A 21,438-nucleotide genomic window follows, 5' to 3' on the forward strand; every position below is an offset into this window, starting at 1 on the left:
TTTTTCTTCTTGCCCATTGATCACACATCTTTTTCCTAGTTACATTTCTAAAATATGCTAGAGTGGTGTTTAACAACAATGAATTAATATTGTAATTGATATTTACAAGCTCTAGCTTTATCTCTATTATTTACTAACTGCGATACTGGGAAGGATATTTAAACTATAAAGGAGTCAATTTCCTCCTCTGTAAATGGGGAAAATAGAGTAATTTATTTCATAAGGCTGTTTGCAAGGATTAAATTAGAACATATATTAAGGGATTATCTCTGGCATGTTATGTTTGATATATATTTTAGTAATATTAAATGGTTATTGTATTGTGGCAGTCAGGGCTTAGTATATAATAAAGGTCTGTTGAAACCTATGGTAATTTATACAAAGCTCTTTGTGATAATTATAAGGCACTATATCTGCCAGAGCTTATGCAAATGGCTACCCAAGGTATATGATGTAAAACTGTAGGTAGTAGCACATGGATTTAATATGGATGGCACTCCCTTAGGTAGTATAATGCTTTGGTGCCTGAACCTAGTCAGTTTGGAACAGAATAATGCCCAAAATAATGCCCAAAACAAAAATAATGCCCCCCAAAAATAATGCCTAACAGAATAATGCCCCAAACCCCAGCTCAGGATTATACCTTGTCTCCAGGTTACTCATACTTAAAGTGAGAGATACAAAAGCTATTTTCTTCAACTTCATTCTGAATAGCTTAATTCAGAAGCTATTTTCTCTTTCTTTCTTGCCAAAATAATCTAGACGTAGTGAAGATATGTTCAGAAAAAAATGGGTCCCTTTCCAGGCCCAGCGTGTAAACGATGCTTGAACTAAGTAATGTTGGTAATTTTTTCACCTTGGTCAGTAACTGTTTAAAAGAGATGGGCAATTTGGGTCAGTTCTTGCCAATGATATATTAAGGGTGTGAGGCTGGATGGCCCTATGGAAAAGGATTTCCACCATGACTAAAGCAGTATGTAGAGAGACACTTCTCTTCCCTTCATTGGATGCAGTCATGTTCACAAAGGTGGACTGCAGGTGAAGTTGTAATTTTAACCATGATATAATAAACCTTCGCATAAAAGAAGAGACTCTGGGACTGGCAAAGGGAAATGTGTGAAACTCAAGAGATTTTGAATGAAATTACTAAGAATTAGTGGTATCTGCATCCCATTTTCTTGTTATATGCAATTTGGGCTAGAATTTCTATTAATTGTAGGTAAAAATATTCTGATACACTTAACTAATCTATTTTATCTTCATTTTTCTTTTATGCTGTAAGATTGAGCAAGGCAAGTTCAAACTATCATTTTCTTTTCTATTTTGCCACAATTCTGTTTAGAGGCAAAATATTCTTCCCCTCTCCTTTTCTGACTTTAATTTTTTTTTTTTACCATTACATATTTTCAATGTGAGAAGCAAATAACTAAAACAATTATATACATTTTTATTTCTACATTACCCCTAGTTTATTTCCTCACCTATGACATGATGATAGTATAAGCTTTGGAAATGATTGTGGAGACTGTCCAACATAATCACAAAAATATTGTAAGCCTTTTAGTAAATTGTCTTCCAGTTTTCTAGTTGGTGAAAACTACATCAGCTTAAAAAGATTTTTAAAAATTTTATATATTCAAGTAAATCTTGACTAACGAGCTTTCCCAAAATATAAACACTTAGAAGTATACAGATCTTTTATATATTATTTTAAAAATGGCAACATAATCTAACATATCCATAGTAAATATACAGTATGTCATATGATTCAATCATTTGAAGGTAGAGAAATTCAAAGACAACAAACATTTGTAAGTTCTGACTACATTGTGATATAAATAACAATTTAAATTACAATAAAATTTTTATAATTCTTTCTCAGCTCCAGAGAAATTTCATTGTTTGTCAGAAAATAACAAATGTAACCTGGTGTCTCCAGACAAATGAAGGACTTTACTCCGGTCTTCACCTTGGGGTATATTGGCTGATAACATTTTCTCACTTAACAATTGATCTCTCTCTCTCTCTCTCTCTCACTCTGACTTTTTTTGTAAAAGAATGAATAAAATTTAAACAATACCGTGTTTATAGAAAAAACCTTTTTTAATATTCGCAACATGGTAATGTATGGAGAAAGCAATTCAAGTGGTTGTATGAAGCTTGTTTCTTATGCCAGTCATTCTTTATTTCCCCTACCCACAACAAGAAGTAGGGAAGAATAAATGAGAGAGAGTATGGCATTTATAGAGTGTCTACTATGGGACAGGCATTTTACTTAGGGTTCAGAGTAGCTCATCTTTTTTTTTTTTTAATATTTTATTTATTTATTTGGCAGAGAGAGAGAGAGAGATCATAAGTAGGCAGAGAGGCAGGCAGAGAGAGAGAGAAGGGGAAAGCAGGCTCCCTACTGAGCAGAGAGCCCAATGCGGGGCTCAATCTCAGGAACCTGAGATCATGACCTCAGCTGAAGGCAGAGGCTTAACCCCCTGAGCCAGCCAGGCGCCCCCAGAGTAGCTCATTTTATTGTAAGTCTCATTCATCAAATCTGTTGAATGAGCTGATATTATTTCTCTTTTGCATGTGGGGTTTGAGGTTCAGAGATACATAAAGAATGATGATGATGAACATGTAGCATAGTTTATTAAATATAATATTTAGCAATATGAAAATTACTTCTTTTTTCTTATTTCAATCTCCTGGTACTAATACTTTCGTATTTATACTCTTTCACAGCTGTCTCATAAAATTTATAATATGGGTATCTACCTCAGAGATATTGCAGGCTCAGTTCCAGATCACTGCAATAAAGTGAATATTGCAATAAAGTGAGTCAAATGAGTTTTTTGGCTTCCCAGTGTTAGCAGGCACAAAAACAACAGCAATCTCATTGTGTATCTCTAACAAATCTCTTAGGTGATCAGGTGCATTGTCAATGAGCAGTAATATTTTTAAAATGAATCTTTTTTGCTGAGACATAGGTCTCCAGAGTGGGCTTTAGAGATTCAGTAAACCATGCTGTAAACAGATGTATTGCCCTCTAGGCTTTTTTGTTCATTGTATAGAGCACAGGCAGAGTAGACTTTACATAATTCTTTTTTAAAAAGATTTTATTTATTTATTTGACATACAGAGAGAAAGATCCCAACTAAGCAGAGGCAGGCAGAGAGAGACTAAGGGAAGCAGGCTCCCTGCTGATCAGAGAGCCCTATGTGGGGCTCGATTCCAGGACCTTGAGATCATGACTTGAGCTGAAGGCAGAGGCTTAACCCACTGAGCCAGCCAAGTGCCTCAGACTTAGCATAATCCTTAAGGGTTCTAGGATTTTTGAATGTTCAATGAGCATTCGTCTCAACTTAAAGTCACCATTGCATTGGCCCCTAATAAGAGAGTCAATCAGTCATTTGAAATTTCAAAGCCAGACTCTGATTTCTCATCACTAGCTATGAAAGTCCTAGATAACATAATTTCCAATAAAAGGGTGTTTGGTCTACACTGAAAATCTGTTGTTTAATGTAGCCACCTTCATTAATTATCTTAGCTAGATCTTCTGGATAACTTGCTGCAGCTTCCACATCAGCATTTGCTTCACATTACACTTTTTTTTTTCTTTTTTAATTTTTTATTTTTTATAAACATTTATTTTTATCCCCAGGGGTAAGATGGCTTCTCTCTTTAAACTTCATGAACCAACCTCTGCTAGCTTCACATTTTCCTTCTACAGATTCCTCACCTCTCTCAAACTTCATAGCATTGCAGAGTTATGGCCTTGCTTTGGATTAGACTTTGGCTTCAGGGAATGTTGTGGCTGATTTGATCTTCTATCCAGATCACTAAAGCTTTCCCTATATCAGCAAAAAGGATCTTTTGCTTTCTTATCATTTTTGTGTGTGTTTATTGGAGTAGCAATTCTAATTTCCTTCAGGAAATTTTCCTTTGATTCACAAGTTCCCTGTTTGGTATAATTGGCCTAGCATTTGGTCTATCTCATTTTTCAACATGCTTTCCTCACTAAGCTTAATTATTTCTAACTTTTGATTTAAAGTGAAAGATGTGCAACTCTTCTTTCACTTGAACACTTAGGAGCCATTGCAGGGTTTACTAGTCTAATATTTATATTATTGTGCTTCAGTGAATAAGGAGGCCCAAGGAGAGGAACAAGAAATGGGAATGTCAGGTTGGTGGAGCAGTCAGGAGGCACAAAACATTTAGTAATTAAGTTTATTATCTTATATGGGCATGGTTGGTATAGCCCCAGAACAAACACAATGGTAACATCTACGATCACTGATTGCAGATCACCATAACAAATATAATAATAACGAAAAAAGCTTGAAATATTTTGAGAATCATCAAAATGTGATATTGAGACATGAACTGAGAAAATTCTGTTAGAAAAATGACACCAATAGACTTACTTTACGCAGAGTTGTCACACACTTTGTATTTGTAAAAAATGCAATTATCAGCCATGTGCAATAAAGCAATGTCCAATAAAATGAGGTATGCCTATATTATAATTTAATTATGGGCACCTACTGGTACACCAAACATCAGATTTTCAGGTAATTCACCTTCAAATGACCCTTGTTTTCTTATAAATTTACTGTAGTATATTAAGAATATTGTGTATTTACATTATGTTTGGAATTTACATCCCACTTTCATGTGGCCCATTTTATTTATTCCTTTAATTATGGTACAAAAGTTATTGCCATTTTATGTATTAAAAACTGAGGTTCAGAAAGGAAACATTTTGATGCTAAGTTAAATAATTAAATATTATCTTTCTCATCCAGACAGAAATAGGTTAACAGATCATAGATACTTCTAGACCATTTACCATATATATTGTTATATAGGATGATAACAACATTATTCCAACAAAAATATATTCACTGAACACATATTCTGTGCCAGACCATATGCAAAACTCTCATTATGACATTCAATCTTCGCAGCAATCCTATGAGTTAGACTATTACTATTATCATTCTCATTACTATTGTCAGTATTATGATTATTGATGTGGATTCAACAAATTGTCTCAAAAGCCAATTAGTATTAAAGCTTAGATTCACTCACAGCATTTGATTTTAGAACTTCCAAATTTGTAAATATTTCACTATTTTAGCATATATTATTGTGTGGCCAGTATATTATTAACTATTTAAGTGCAAATAAATATGTTTTTTGAATTTATTTTTTCAAAAGATTTTATTTATTTATTTGACAGAGAGAGAAAAATCAGAAGTAGGTGGAGAGGCAGGAGAGAGAAGGGGAAGCGGGCTCCCCGCTGAGCAGAAGGCCTGTTATGGTGCTTGATCCCAGGACCCTGAGATCATGACCTGAGCTGAAGGCAGAGGCTTAACCCACTAAGCCACCCAGGTGCCCCAAGAAATATGTTTTTAATATGCATATTTTTGGTACCTAGCTTATTGCTTACATCTTGGTAAATTTTATTAAGTGTTTTAAAATAAAATCTGTAACTACTATTTTAGTAAGCTTTGCAATCCATTGCAATTTAATGGGTAATTGAGTTCAGCTGTGACAAGAGTATAAACTCCATGGAATAAGAATTTTATTTGCCCTGTTTACTGTATCTCACAAGTTCAGAACAGTGCATCACATTTGTCAGTAATTCATTTTAATGATTATTGACTAGGTGGTTATATTTAGCTATAGTAGAGTGAATATAAGGATACAGTACAGAGTGATATTGAAATCAAGGAGCAGAAAGAAAAAAAAAAAAGATTTGGAGAAGAGAATTCAAAAGCTGGAGCACAGAACAGGAAGACACAAGCTGGATACTACTTACTGTCAGCACTGGAGATGTTGACCTCTTTGCCTCTCCTCAGAATCCTTGCTAAGTTCAACTTCTGGTTCAGAGATTTTCAAAATGTATGAAGTAATGAGATCACAGATGACACTTCAGATGGCAGAAACCATGACAACAGAGGAGCAATAAAATGGAAGTTTTTGCTGAAAGAAAATAAATTTTCAATAGTTGTGGGTACCAGGTATAGGTGTTGGGGTGATGTGTGCATGATGCTTTCTTTACTTAAAAATTTTAGTACAATTGTGTTGCAGAATTATTTATCACAGATTTGAGGTATTTTGTAAGTATTGGAAAAGATTAGAAGCATAGGTATCAATCATAACAGAAATACATTCTGTTACATATATTTTTTTGGAGTAACAAAATAAGCTACATAAGCATGGACTATGTAGTAAGTTCCTAACAGATATTTGCTTCCAATTACTGTAAGGATATCACATAGGTCAAGATACTACTTTAAAGTATAATTGTTCTCAATTTGGAATGTATCATTTTACCTTTGTTCTGACTCTGAAAAAATATAAAAACTCTTTGCTAAAGATTTTTTTAAATATAAAAAAACAGATAGTGGCACTAAATTGTTTCATAAGTTAGTAATTATTTCTAAGGAGATTTTGCTTTGCAATTTACGGTATCTGTCATACAATATGAATTACTAAAATTGGACCATTTATGTCAAAATAGAGAGCGAATTAAATGCTAGCCTTTTGTTAAATTAATTTAGACTCTTTTATTCAAAATCAGCTAACATTTCAAAAAAGAAAAGGACTATCCCTGATCATATGTTTTTTCACTTTTAAAACTTCATTATATTTTGAAACTATAGTCATACACAGTAAAATACAGATTCAATCATAGAATGCTCTTGTTATCTGCTAAATTCAAATCATATAGATTCATGTTTTTTATAATACTCAGTTGTTTTTAAAATGCATATCAATATAAAATTTTAAACACTGTATATATAACATATATCCAATATGTGTATGTATTTAATGTGTATACATAATAGATAATAAAACATAAAACTGATAAAAGTAGAAAGAAAAAATATAGGTTTATTTTAGTACTCCATTCCTTATCATTTTTCTGTATTTGAAATTCTTACAGTTTATCTCATGACTAATAATTATTTTTAAATAAATTCATTTTAATTCAATTAATCAGCCAATTGAAATTCCAAAAGTCAACAAAGCTTCAGAATTTAGATTATGTAGAATGCTTTGATACTCATAATCATTAAAGGTGGTGGACATATATAGTCTTTCAGCTAATGAGGGTTATCTTTTATATTTCTTTCCAAAAAGAAACCAATGGACCAAAATATTGTTGGCATCTTTGAGACACACTTAGGCCTAGGATGTAAGGTATAAGATGGTCATATTTTTGAAATGCAGAATTTGAAATCCAACATATGACACAGTAGCTGACTAAGGGTTTGAAAGTACTATGAAATGTTTGATACCTGGAAAAAATCTCCTGAGAGTAAACATTCATATGCATTTTTTCTTTCTATTCCAAGAGTGATAGGGCTGGAATTATGAGGAAATATATAGTTGTGAAAGCTTTTAATTTCTAAGGGAAGAAGCAATGTAGAAATTTAAGTATAGTAATAGAAAGTATTACATTTATTTCTAAATACACACTGTTTATTAACAAATTTATATAGTAGCTCAGTTAAATGGTTATGGCATTTTGACCTCATAATAATGCAGCTACTGTCTCTACCACTTACGTATAATAGAACCTTGAGAAAATAAAATATACTCAATTGGAGAGATGGAAAAATCAGAAAGCAACACCTGTCTCACAATATAATTATATAAATTATTTAATGTCATAAAATAATCATATGAAATTGTTTACTAAATTTTAAAAGTTTTAAAGAGTTTATTTGCTAATTACCTTTATCCTATCATAATTGAATTTAAAAGAAGATACTAATGATTCTAATAATAATTATATATCTATATCTATTAATAAATATATGTCTCATTATTGACAATGATATCAATATAGGTATACTCTCTCATAGGAAAAGCATACATAATTTTGTTCTTCTAAACTTTTGTCACAATTTAAAAACTATACATTTTCAGGTTTATCATTGACTAGAAAATTCCTTGAGTAAAAGTATAGTTGTTTTACATTTCTTTTTAAGAATTTATCTATTCATTTATTTTGGATGGAGCAAGCATAGCAGAGAGGGAGGAGGTGCAGAGAGAGGGGGACAAGCAGACTTCCATGCTGAGGAGCTTGAGCCCAGGACCCTTAGCTCATGACCTGAGCCAAAATCACTAGTCAAGATGCTTAATCAACTGAGCCAATGGGCACCCCCTGTTTTACATTTCATTTTAGGATAGAACTCTTGGAGCACCCCAAGAGCTCAGTCAGTTAAGTGTCTGACTTGATTTCCTCTAAGATCATGAGCTGAGGTCATGATCAGGGTCAAGAGAAGGAGCCCTGCCTCAGCTCCATGCTGGAAGTAGAACCTGCTTAATATTCCCTCTCTCTGCCCCTACCCTGCTCTCCAGAACCCAAACATATGCCCACACTCTCTCTCTTAAAAAAAAAAAACAAACAAAACTACATACTATCTCTTTGTGCATTAAATTTTCAAAGAAATGCTTCCTTCTTTGAAACTATGGGAAAATACTATGTGACAAGTTATGAACTAAGATTGCTATAAAAATATGACTTATAAATGCCAGGATAATGAGCTATCCAGTTAACTAAAATGTAGTTTCAAATCATGCCTATTTTATTTCATTCTGTTACATGAAGTAGTTTCCAAATCACTAAGGCAACACACAACAAAGCATTATTTAATTGCTCTCTATTATAATGTCATCCTGATAACAAAATTTCATTAAATGACTGAACAATCATTTTCAAGTGCCTTATGAATACTGAAGGAAATACACAGATGAGAAACACATGCTCCCTCAACTTCAAGGTGTTTATTAGTGAGAGAAATAGTAACCAAACCTACTCTCTTGCAGAGGAGAATTAAGCAAATGCTAAGAGAAATATAAAACATATAGCAGCACAGGAATGGAAGCAGTTAATTTACCTTGAAGAGACATGAGGCTGCTGGTTTCAAGATTAAAAGCTCAGTTATGAAATGAGTTAAAGAAAAACTTGGTAAATCTAGCAAAACTCTTTAAAATTACCATTAGTGGAGGGTGCTTGAAGAACGGATTCAAGTTATACAATTGTCTTTAACTTCATAAGTGATGTGACTCTCTTTCTTTCTCTCCATAGGGATTTTATATTAGAATTGAAGTTCAAGTTCTACTAGCCTGATGCCATTTTACATTAAAATTTACTGTTATTTCATTTAAAAAATATAATAATGAAATAATTTTCCCCTTCTAGTTGATCATATATTTTCCATCTTTTATCTAGCTATTAATATGGTCAGATGACATTATATCAGAGATGTACTAGCCCTATCGATAAATCTATACACTTTCTCTGATCTCTTTATTTCCTGTTTTTGCACACTGTGCCTATTCCTGTTTGTAACAATAGCAGTGTCCTAGGTAAGAAATCTGTTTAGCAAAATTTCATAAGGACAGCTTACATATCTTTGTTGGATGGTATTTCTGATCAGTTTAGTGAACTAAAATTCTACTTCCATTGCACACACATACACATACACACATACCTACATGGCGATAACAGCTCAAGTGTTAGAAAAATGTCTTAGATATTTATTTAACCAAACTTGAAACCAAAACAGGGGAATAACTAACTAGGGCAGAAGATAAAAAATAAATTTAAATTCAGATAGCAGGGATAGAGATGAAGCCCTCATAGTTACTAGAAGTAGATATTTGTCATTAGAAATAGGGGGCTGATGGGCCTCTGGTAACTGCAGGAAGCAGAGTCAAGTCCCTATTGTTGCACCGTTTCATTGAGTGAAAGCACTATCATTCTAGATCTTGTATTTAGCTCCCTCTCATCTTTTTTCACCCACACCCTTTAGTAATCCACCACATTGTATTCCTAATACTTATCAAATGTTCCTGGATCCTATGGTCTCCTCTGCAATCATTAGGTTAGTTTTTTCTTCCATTATTTCAATAACATCCTAATTTGTCTTGTTTCAAGTTGGCTTCCTTACATAGGATTCCCTGCTTGATCATAGAGATTATATTCATAAAACATAAGTCTGAATGAAAGCCAATGCTCATCTCTTTTCCTTGTATTTCATGGGTCTCCTTTAACCCTCAAATAGCCTCATACCTTTTAACAGATGCATAACATTATTCACAATCTCATCCTTTCTTACTTCTCCAGATTTCTTACATTCCTCTTCTTCCATTTTTTTCCCCATGTTTATCTGTATATTGTTATTTTACGGTTATAATCTTCTTCCCTCTGTGTTCTACCCATGCATGTTTCTGTGCCTCTGCTCTGGCTAGAATGCTTCTATCTATGTACTTCAGGATTTCTCAAGCATTTCGTGCATTTGGAGGCCTTTCTCCCTGTCCAGTCAGCTTGCCCTTACTGCCTCTGGAATGTGTCCTTCAATTCTTTCTCCACTATGGTATGCACACCATTAAAGAACTTACAAAAAGTGAACACAGTTGTCTTGTTTTATGGTTTTCTTTCCCGCTCTATTACTGTATCCACTGGTGCAGTGTGTATACTCCATCAATGTTTGTTGAATTAGCACATAAACTGCATTATTGTGAACCATATTGGAAAAGACAATTCTTTAAGATCATGAATTCATTTATTCTCTTCTGGCCTCAGTTTGGTAATCAGTTAATTATAGAAGATTGAAGGAACTGATCTTTAAGGCCTTTGTATAGTTCTTAAAATGGCCTACAAATTCCTCCAAGATCTGATCCCATCACTTCTCTGACCCCATTCCCTATTTATCTCTCCAACTCTTTCAGCCATACAATCTGTTTTCTGTTCCCCCAATACACCAGGCATGCATCTTGCTTAGGGCAGTTATACTACTTACTTTTACAGGCCTATATGCCCTCCTCCCTCATTGTCCCCATGGCTAACTTCTCATTTCCTAAAAGACATCATTGTAAGCTACTATAAAAGCTAAGATATTTTATAAATAATATAGAGAATAGAATAGAGTATCAAAAATAAAATTCCTAATTTTGTTTCCCTTTTTCTGTAACAACTTTCTCTTTGTAACACCATTTTATTTACTATTTACTTCATGTGACATTATGTTTATTGATTATTGTTTAACATTTCTTTTTGGAATGCCAACTCCTGGAGGGCATAAAGCTTTGTCTGTACAGGAGTGTATTTTAAGTGCATAGAAAATTTCTTATCCCATCAGTAATTACTTGTTGACATGAATACAGGTAATATTTATTTCTATGAATAAAAACCTTGGTTCAAAATCACTGCTTTTCAATTAATTAATCACTCTCATATCTGACTTTGCTCAACGTATCTATTTAGGAAACTTTTCTCTGAATTCTAAACCTATCTTGCCTATTCATTAAATCTGTAAAGTCTATTTCAAATCCAAATTAAGATGAGAAAATTTGACTCATCTCCTTAGGTCAAAGTGATTTCTCCCTACACAAAGTTGCTGGAGCACTTATTAGTATCACTTACTTGATTTTTAATAATTAAAACTAATACAAAATATTACTTTGAATGATTATCAATTATTTTATCAACTAAGTTATAACTCTCCATGAGTAATTTGTTCACGTATATGTTCATATATGTAATGTACATATATGTTCATAAATGTAATTTGTTCATATAGGTATTGTATTGTGTATATATATATATATATATATATATATATATATATATATGTAATTTGCACTGTTCTGGTTTCCACAATTAAAATCACAAAATAGACAATAACTATATGAAAATGAAAATGTATGCATTATGCATTACACAAAATGAAAATTTATGCATTATTTAAAAAAATAAATTATATCCACCACTTAATTAATCCACAAAGAAGTGTTCTTTTTCTTTATTTTTGTGGGTTTTCTTAGTTACCAAATAAAAACGTGTATCTTTGGTTACTCTGTATGGGATGGAAAGAACAAGAAAATTATTTCCTTAAATGAGTTTGATATAATTAAGATGCTGCTAATTATATTGTATTTTAATGGCTACCAATCAAGGATCCACTAAAGCTCAGTAAGTTCATGTGGAAGGTTAATGGCTAGAAAAATTAATTCGATTCATTTCCTAATTCAAACTGAAAAGTCACATGAAGTTTTCCTGTCCTCTGTTGATTGAGGAGCAAATGCTCCAGTGACAATTCTTATAGCACATCAATGATACAAAGAATTGAGGGCATTCTGTTTTATTTTCAAATTGCAACTAGGAACTTCTCATGTTTAACAATCATAATAATTTTTAAAAACAAAAATAATTTTAATCACACTCACATAAAGCATTTTATTAAAACAGATCACTCCAGTTATCTTAAGAGATATGTTCCTAACATGTTGCCTACTTACTTCCCCTATAAAAAAAAGCCTGCATTCATTTCAGATCAAACTTAAAAATAAATAATTTTAATGCATTTATTATGTTTTATTCCAAACAATGAGCTAGTCTTTTATTTACATATTATCTCTTTACATATTATCATTTATTCTTCTTTATAATTATATAAATTATTCTCAAAACTTTATATTTCTGCATGGAGTAAGTACTATTGTCAGGATGCAATTATGAATGTGATGTGAATAGTAACTCCTCAACTTGGGTAGAAGAGGGCACTGGTTATTCCATTTTACAAAACAGAAAAGAGTAACTTAGAGATAAGTTTGGTAATGTATTCAAACACAGAAGTTCAATAAGAGACAAAATTAGTCAAAACCTAAAGCAGATCACGATACATCTCAAATCCTTACAATGGCTTTCCATCTCTGAATAAATGTCAAAAGCTTTTCAATGGTATATACAATATACATAGTCTATATTCATCTCCTATTTTTTTCTTTACTCCTTACCTAGTATTCTACCTTTTATTTTATCTTCTGTAACACAGTGGAATTCTTGTTCTTCCTGAAAAAAAAAATGTAGACAAACTGCTTCTTTAGGGTTTTTACTAAGGCTCTGCCTTCAAACACTGAAGTTTTCCCTCCATATATCGACATGACTTACTTATTTCAAAACCTTTAATCAAATGTCACTTTCACTGTGACAGTCCAACTTGAAACCCTACAATTACTACACTTTTCTTGATTTATGTTTCTCTATAGCATGCATCACCATCTGACAACATAATGTGTTTGACCCATTAATTTGTTTATTGACTATCTCCTATCTCAGGAATATAATATACATGAGGTTTGGGAGGTCTATGGGTTTTTTTTTTTTTTTTGGATATAATTTCTTGGCTTAGAAAAGTATTTGGAACAAATGATGCACAAAAATGTTTCTTGGCTGAAACTGCCTGATGTCGTGAAATTGTTTTCCTAAGTATTTGCTCAATACATAACTATCCATTGTATGAATGTGCTTGTTTTCACATTACAATTACCTATGTTTTGAGTTATAAATTTTGTTGCTTTTTTTGGAAACTGGCAAGCGGAAACATTTATATCATTATTACTATAAATTATAATACATTAAATTATGAGATGTGGTGAGCATATACCCATTTTGTCTACCTTTTGGTGGTAGCTATCTGTTCATTTATTTTGCCCACTTTAGATCAACTTTTTAAATTTTCCTGGATCCTAGTTTGTTTTCTAACAGCTTGCTGCATTGCTCATACTGAGCCAACCATTATTTTCCTATCTTGTGTGATTTTGGGTAAAATAATTTCGAAGAAGTTTTCATCATTTATGTGTGCATTTTTTCAAATATTATAGATTAGATAGAAATGACATCAGTAAGTTTAAATCAGCTTAATACCTCACTGGAATTTAAAATATGGATATTTAAGGAAAATGCCTACCCTGCTTTTTTGTTTGCAAGTCTCTGGACTGCTTGCCTGAAGGGATAAATGAAATCTTCTGTTCTACCCTACCTTTTGGCAATGTGAGCATCTTTGGAGACAATCATGGATACTGAAAGGGGAAAATCCTAGGGTGAACGTCTCTGCAAATTCATACATTTAATATCAGAGATTTGTCCAGGAGTTCACGTTTTGTAGTAATAAATATAAGTATTAAATTTATATAGGTGATATAAAAGGTTTTAATTGATTCAATGATTCATCCAATCTGACGATGTCACACAGTTTTTTAACAAAATGAGACTTGAACAGCTATCTCATAATTAAAAAAAACGTTTTGCAGTATTCCATGTTATTTAGACTAAAATCCATTAATATACACTGAACTAATTCTAGTATTTGAGTAAATGAGAGATTTCTTTTCTCCCACCTTCATCAGAATAAAATGAACTGAAACTGAAACCTGTAAGATCACAAGGAGGCAGCCATGCCAAAACTGCATTTGAGCTTTCCAAACAGAATAAGAAGAAAGGATATTAGATCTGAGAGAGAATGAATCTGACATAATGAAGCGAAAGAAGAAGGCCAGTGAGGCAGGAGAGGAGCAAATGGGATGTATGGAGGCATTGGAGGGAAGGGTTATTACAAGAGAACAGAGGAGATAGAAGCCAGATCTCATAGTCATTATTTTTTAGTTTATTCATTTGCTATTTTTTATTTAATTGGTTTACAGCTATAAACACACTTGATAATTTAATTTTTTATGAGAACAGCGGTAATATGAATCTAATAGAATCACCAAAGGTGGTGGACTAGAGTGAAATAAACAGTCTATGAAAGTATCCTTTAGCTATATATTTGACTCAACATAATAATAAAAATAGATGAATGCAATATATTTGATAAATGTTTTCCTTAAATTCTGTTTATATTATTATTTGGAGCATAATAAATGAGTAACTGTGTCCATTTATTATCAGCATGTTATTAAAGCTGCTTGAAGATTTTAAAAATATTTATTCTAGACAGCAATAGGAATGGATAGTAACAATTCATATAACGGGAGATTTTATGGATATTAATCTGATAAATTGTATTTCTTTGCTGTAGCACTCTGAATTTTGTGATTTAAAAATACCAGACTTTTATTATGAAAGTTAAGTTACTATCACTTAGTGACTTTGTATAAGTTTCTAATTTCAGTTCTAATTTAAATGACTCGATTGTCCTGTTACACTGGGGAGGGGAAAATAAATGAGTCACCTTGTTTCAAAATGTGAGGAAGTGTCATCTTTGATATTATTAGTCCCTGCATTGTATTAGGCAAGCTGATTTTATGTGCTAGAGCAAAACCCATGGCTCATAAACTCAACAGAGGTGAGTGAGTTATGATGGTCTTGGAAATACGTTAATGAAATTCTGCAAACATCAGTATGGTACATTAGTCTTCATCACATTTGGCTTTATTAAACACACAGATAGATGGGATGCTGTCATGTATGCCAATTGTTTTGCTTTTTCAAAATGACCTAAGGAAATATAAAACTTTTTCTCTTTTTTTTTCCAGCCATTTTAACATCATGTGTAAATGATAAAATTTCATAGTTTGGTGATTTAAAGAATGAGACAGTTTAGGATTTTGTCACCATCATGATTTAATATTCATCCACAATCTATAATACATTGGACACCACAGGAAAAAAAAAAGGACACTGCAAAGACACAGTCTATGCCTTTAATTTATGTTTGCTTATTTTCTCTAAAGACTAGAGAAAATATAATATTTGCTTCAGGGTACATGGTTTGAAAGCTGAAGTTTTCCATCAGAACCAATGGGGCTTATACCATAGGAAGGACTAAGTTGGTCTGTTCATCTCAAGGCAAAAGAGATATTAAAATGACAGTACTAATAATAAAAATTCAAATGTTGAGCTCATTGAAGAAAGAATTTGTTCTATCCACCTAATTATATGTTCAGTTTTTGAGTTCAAATTAAAAACAAGATTTACAATGAGGATTTTCTTTTTTTGCTTTGGGTTAATATATAAGAGATCATGTAATCAATTTAGATTTTGGAACTGAAAGGTGGCAGTCACTTTCAAATGTAATGTAATATATACCTTAAAATATTATATCAAGTGTATTCTGAATGCATAATTCAGTCTATAACTTTCCTTTAATATATTCTTTATACTATTGTCAAAGTAAAGTATTTCAAACACCAAACTCATCCTTCCTTCTAAAAACAGTTTTCACATTTGTCTAACATGTCCTGTCTCCTACAGCCACATTTTATTAATATATATAGTATTTATACCTAATATGTCTAATTTGCTTCAAATATCACCTAATATCACTCTACTATATGATATATATATAATATCATTCTCTCTGTGGTTATCCTTATTTGATCTCCTTATAGATGGCAAGGTAAAAATTAAGTTACACACCAGAGCATTACAAAAGTTCTCCAGGGTAAGATTTTCTTTTGTTTCAGTTGTTGCTATTCATTTTTTGTGATGATAATGAGGATGGTGATGATTCTTAATTTTTGGTATCTCTTATTCCTGATCATAAGATAATGCTATACATTTTCTAGGCACTCAGTGTTATTAGTTGACTATACAAATATATACTATCTGCCTACGTATGCAATTTGTGTATATATATACACATGCTATATGAATATATGTATGCATTTTTATATGTGAATGTATAAATTATGACTTCACAATATCCACAAATGCAGAATCATATCATATTCCACAGGGCCAACTGTAAAATCAAATTTGAGATGTGGAAACTTGTAAGAAAGAATAATGTAAGTTTTACAACCACACATATAAAGAAAACTTAGGTACATGTATGAAAATGTATCCCTGTGGTGTTAGACAAGGATATGAGGAACATACTTCTCTTTTTGCTAAATTTATAAATATGAGTGCACATACCAGAGATTTTGAGTCTGATATTCTGTCACAAATGTGGTATTAATTGATAGCTCAGTAAGAGTTGACTGTAACCTGACTCAATGTGGTTCTACAGAAAATGAAGTTGAAATATCAAAAGTTTCTTGCTGAATTGGAAAGGTAATGAGATTCCAAGTCCATTGAAGACAAGAATGTTGCAAGGGATTTTTACATTGCCTGCTAATCTACCATTTAGAAACATTCCCAGATGAGGTAAAATATATATATATATTTTTTAACAGGCATTGAGAAATTCTTTAATGAGGAGAGAGCAAGCATCTTACAAAAATTATTCTTTGGGTTGTTTTCTGAAGACCAGAGACGTGGGTGTAAATGCTGTTAATGAAACATGCTAATTGGATGGCAAGTGTGGATAGCAAGATGCTGGTGTGACAGAATTCTAGTACCAGTTCTAAATTGTCTCACACAGTTACTAGGTGTTATCTTTAATCAGAATAGAGTGATCTGAAAACCTATTTGTGATAACTAACCAATTATTTGTTCCCATGACAAATACAACTGGGTGCAAGTTCAATTAAAAAAGAAAAACCTACAGGTCTTGTAAAATGTGCCCTAACTTGAATCACTGTAATACAAAACTCTACCTATGGCTCATCTTTCAGATGAATCAATTCATACCCTTTATGGATCCATGGAGTATTTGTAAGTAAAAAAGTACTTTTTGACACTACACACAATTACAAATTGTCATTCTCTTTGCCTAGCAGATAAATGTCATTTGCCAAGGTAACTCTGTATTTAGTAAGGTAGATTAATGCTAGTTTTTCATATATAATTGTATGAATTTCCTGTTATATTCATTATAAATTGTGGTGGTAGTTTACCATTGTAATGTTACAAATCTGTTTGTTCATGTTTGTCTTACTTATCAGTCCCTTATCAGGTAATAGAAGTCTAGTTAGTATTGCACATCTAATATTCCCTTTGGAGCTCCTACAAGACCCAGGGGCAGATTTGTCAGCTCTGTCAATCCTATGACCACAAAAGGTAAGTCTAACTTAAAGTTGCCCTGGTGGCCCTCTGGCTTAAAATTTTTCACTGAGTTTCTGAGCCTAAAACATTCTTTTTGCTATGTGTCAGATACCCATCAAAAGCATCAGTTTTATCACACAATAGTTATGATTTTTGTTGTCCCACACTGATTGAACACTGAATCAATCCCCCAGTGTTTTCCCCTCTTCCTATACTTCATGTCAATTAATAATAGCATAATGTTAAGTAATAATGTGATAATTTCCAAACACCATCATCAGTGGATTCATTAACATCTTAAGTGAGGTAGAAATCTATCCCAAAGGCTGTTTTCTAAAACAGCTCCTAATAGCAATTTTCTGAGTCTGAATTCCTAAAAACAAAAACAAAAACAAACAAACAAAAAACCCAAAAAACCTTACACACAGACTAAATGTCAAGACTTTTTTTTTGAAAGGTACAATCCTAAGGGAATAGGAGTAAGACAGTAGGGATGTGAGATAGGAAAAACAGGAAGAAATGCACAATGAAGCATAACCTCCCTGGTTATTGTTTCACATGAAAACCTAAAGAAAGACAGTTGTTTGCAAGCAGATACTTCTATATGTCATATGGACTGGCCCCACGGAAAAATTGCATTAAGTAGTTAGGAGAAAAAGAGGGGGAAGAAATGATCTGTCCACCCTCTCATTTCCTGTTTGATTCGATTCAGACAAGAACCGTTTCATTGCCTGAGGCTAACCAGCCTCAAAAGCTAGTGGTTCTATTTTAACCAACATGACCTATCACACCATTGAGCAGGAATCTAATTTCTAGCATGGCTATATAATAGACCAGCTAATAGAAACATTAAATGTGTATGGGCAGTGACTTCTTGGTTGGAGTTACGTGGGGATATTAAAAAAAATAGCATGTCTAATATTCTTCAAATGATCACAAATAAAACTTGATTTCAGTATTATACCATACACAAAATCATTTACAGACAGTTTAAAAGTAAAATATACAAAACATAGTATAAAACATTTTGAAGAAAATTCAGAACATCTTCATGTCCTTGGTAGAGTGGGTTACTATTAACAACAACAACAACAACAACAACAAAAACAAAAAACAAAAAACAAAAGAGAAAGTTGAAATGATAATAAAATATTGAAATAAAATTTTAACTACCTTAAATTTAAGAACATTTGTTGTTCAGCAGATACTATAAAATGTTTATAAATAAAGCCACAAACTGGGAGAAGATATGTGGAAAACATGTAGGTCACAAAATAATAGCAATAAGCTCTATGTGGTATCTTGAAGAATAAAAAAAAGAAATACAAACAAATATATAAGTAGATAGACAAAATCATAGACCACGATTAGAAAGAATAAGAATCATGTTGGCATCTTAGTAACCAGTCACAATCTATATAATCATTAGCAGTTAAACCACAATGATACATGATTTGATACTGATTGAACTGGCAAAAAATACAAGTGCAAAATTATATAACATCAGAGAGAATGTAAACTGCAGTTCCTGGATGACTCAGTCAGTTAATTGTCTGGCTCTTGATTCAGCTCAGGTCATGATCTCAGGATCCTGAATCAAGCCCCTATACAGCTCCACACTGGGTGTGGAACCTGCTTAAGAGTCTCTCTCACCCTCTCTCTCTGCTTTTCCCCTACTTCTGTTTGTGTGCACACACACTGTCTCTTTCCCACTCTCTTTCCCTCTAAAACAAATAAAACAAAAATCCCTTAGTGAACTAAGGATAAAGAAAACATCCTTAACAAGAAGAAAATTCATAACACACCTACATCAAATGTTTTAATTAATGGAGAAATGCTACCTTTATTCTCTAAGATGGAAATAAGGCAGTAATGCCCATTATCTCTCGTTCTTTACATGGCACTATGTATTCTAACCTGAACTGTAAGAGAATAAAAAAGGGAGAAATGTTAAGACAGAAAATGAAGGTAACCAGATTGGTCTGTCTTATAGACAAAATGATGATCCCACTCTAATCTAAAAAGATTAAAAATAAGAAGAATAGCAAGATTCTGAGTATGAGAATTGATTCATGGAAATAAAATGGATTTTTTAAGACCAATAATTAAGAGTTATTAATACATAAGATAATTTACAGTGTCAACAAAAACTGTAAATTACACAGTAATATATTTAATGCATATTAGCATCAAGGGGATGAAGAATTTTTTCTGAAAGGCATAAATGATTGTCAGAATAAATGTTGATTGAAGACAATATTATGAGGATTCACTGTTGAATGGAGAAGGCAATATTGTAAGGATATCAGTTAATTTCAAAAGGATCAATAAAATTATTTAATATGTATTTGATATATAGCTAAGTAATTTTAAAAGTAAACCAAAGAGAGACTTTTAAAGAAATTCAGACATTTTAAATCATTTTTTAAGAGGGCAGACCTGCCAAAGGGAATAAATAGGAAGTTCAGATATCTATTTATATATCTCTATCAATCTATTGCTTATCTATATATCTATCTATCTATCATCTATCTATCATCATCCATCTAATTCATTCTAGGATAAATGGGGAGAACAAATAAATATATGTGATGAACTATTTAATCTAAGATATCAAGCAAACTGGCTCACTCCCTTGAACATAATAAAAGGAGATCTCAGCAGCATTTACAGAGCTGGACTTCAGATTCATCTGGCTTAAATGTGAGTAAATAAATGATGAAATAATTACAGGGAAATATAAATCCTATATATTGCACTCAGGAAAGGACTTTTGAAATAGAATATCTAAAACATTAAAGAAAGTATGAAGAACTGATGAGTTTAACTATAACACCATATGCAAAGCTTAGGAAAAGTTATATTCAAACGCAAAAACCTACAAGATGCTAAAAGCTAAAATAAAAAAGAACTTTTGTAAATCACTAAGAAATAAAGCAGGAAACACAATGGAAAAATGGAGAACAACATAAACAAACATTTCACAGAGGATAAAACTAAAATAAATTCCCTATAAGGTACATGAAATCATAATGGATTAAAAAATGAAAATTAAAAAGTACCACATACCTAGGTGGCTCAGTTGGTTAGGTGTATGGCAGATGCCTAACAACTGAGCCACCCAGGTGCCCCAAAGTGTCTGATTCTTGATTATGGCTCAAGTCATAATCTCAGAGTCGTGGGATAGAGCTCCATGGGGGCTCTGTGCTGATCATGGAGCTTGCTTAAGATTCTCTCTCTCTCCCTGTTCCTCTGGCCTTCTCTACTCCCCCTGCCCCACTCACACTTGCACACTCTCTCTTTAAAAAAAAAAATGTGTACTACATTATATCCATAACATTTTCTTTTTTTTTTTTTTTTAAAGATTTTATTTATTTATTTGTAAGAGAGAGAGAGTGAGAGCGAGCACAGGCAGACAGAGTGGAAGGCAGAGTCAGAGGGAGAAGCAGGCTCCCTGCGGAGCAAGGAGCCCGATGTGGGACTCGATCCCAGGACGCTGGGATCATGACCTGAGCCGAAGGCAGCTGCTTAACCAACTGAGCCACCCAGGCGTCCCTATCCATAACATTTTCAAAGGTAAAATCCTGGGATTATACTTGTGGAACTGAAGAAAACTCTCCACTGCTAGTAGAAATTTGGCTGGTACAGCTACAGCAAGTAGTTTACTATATTCAGTCAACATACATTCAATGATTTGGTGATTCCTTGCC

General features: G+C 32.6%; 1 long non-coding RNA gene across 1 annotated transcript in view; it reads right to left on the reverse strand.

Moving 5' to 3' along the window:
* Positions 1-21,438, reverse strand: part of LOC309849309 — a 166,373-nt gene that overhangs the window by 81,415 nt on the left and 63,520 nt on the right. The window contains exon 2 of the long non-coding RNA XR_014303643.1: positions 5,816-5,979. This is a non-coding gene — a long non-coding RNA (uncharacterized lncRNA). The remainder of the gene's footprint in view (positions 1-5,815; positions 5,980-21,438) is intronic.

Source organism: Mustela nivalis, assembly GCF_964662115.1.
Source record: "Mustela nivalis genome assembly, chromosome: 15".
In the NCBI taxonomy this organism is placed as follows: domain Eukaryota; kingdom Metazoa; phylum Chordata; class Mammalia; order Carnivora; family Mustelidae; genus Mustela; species Mustela nivalis.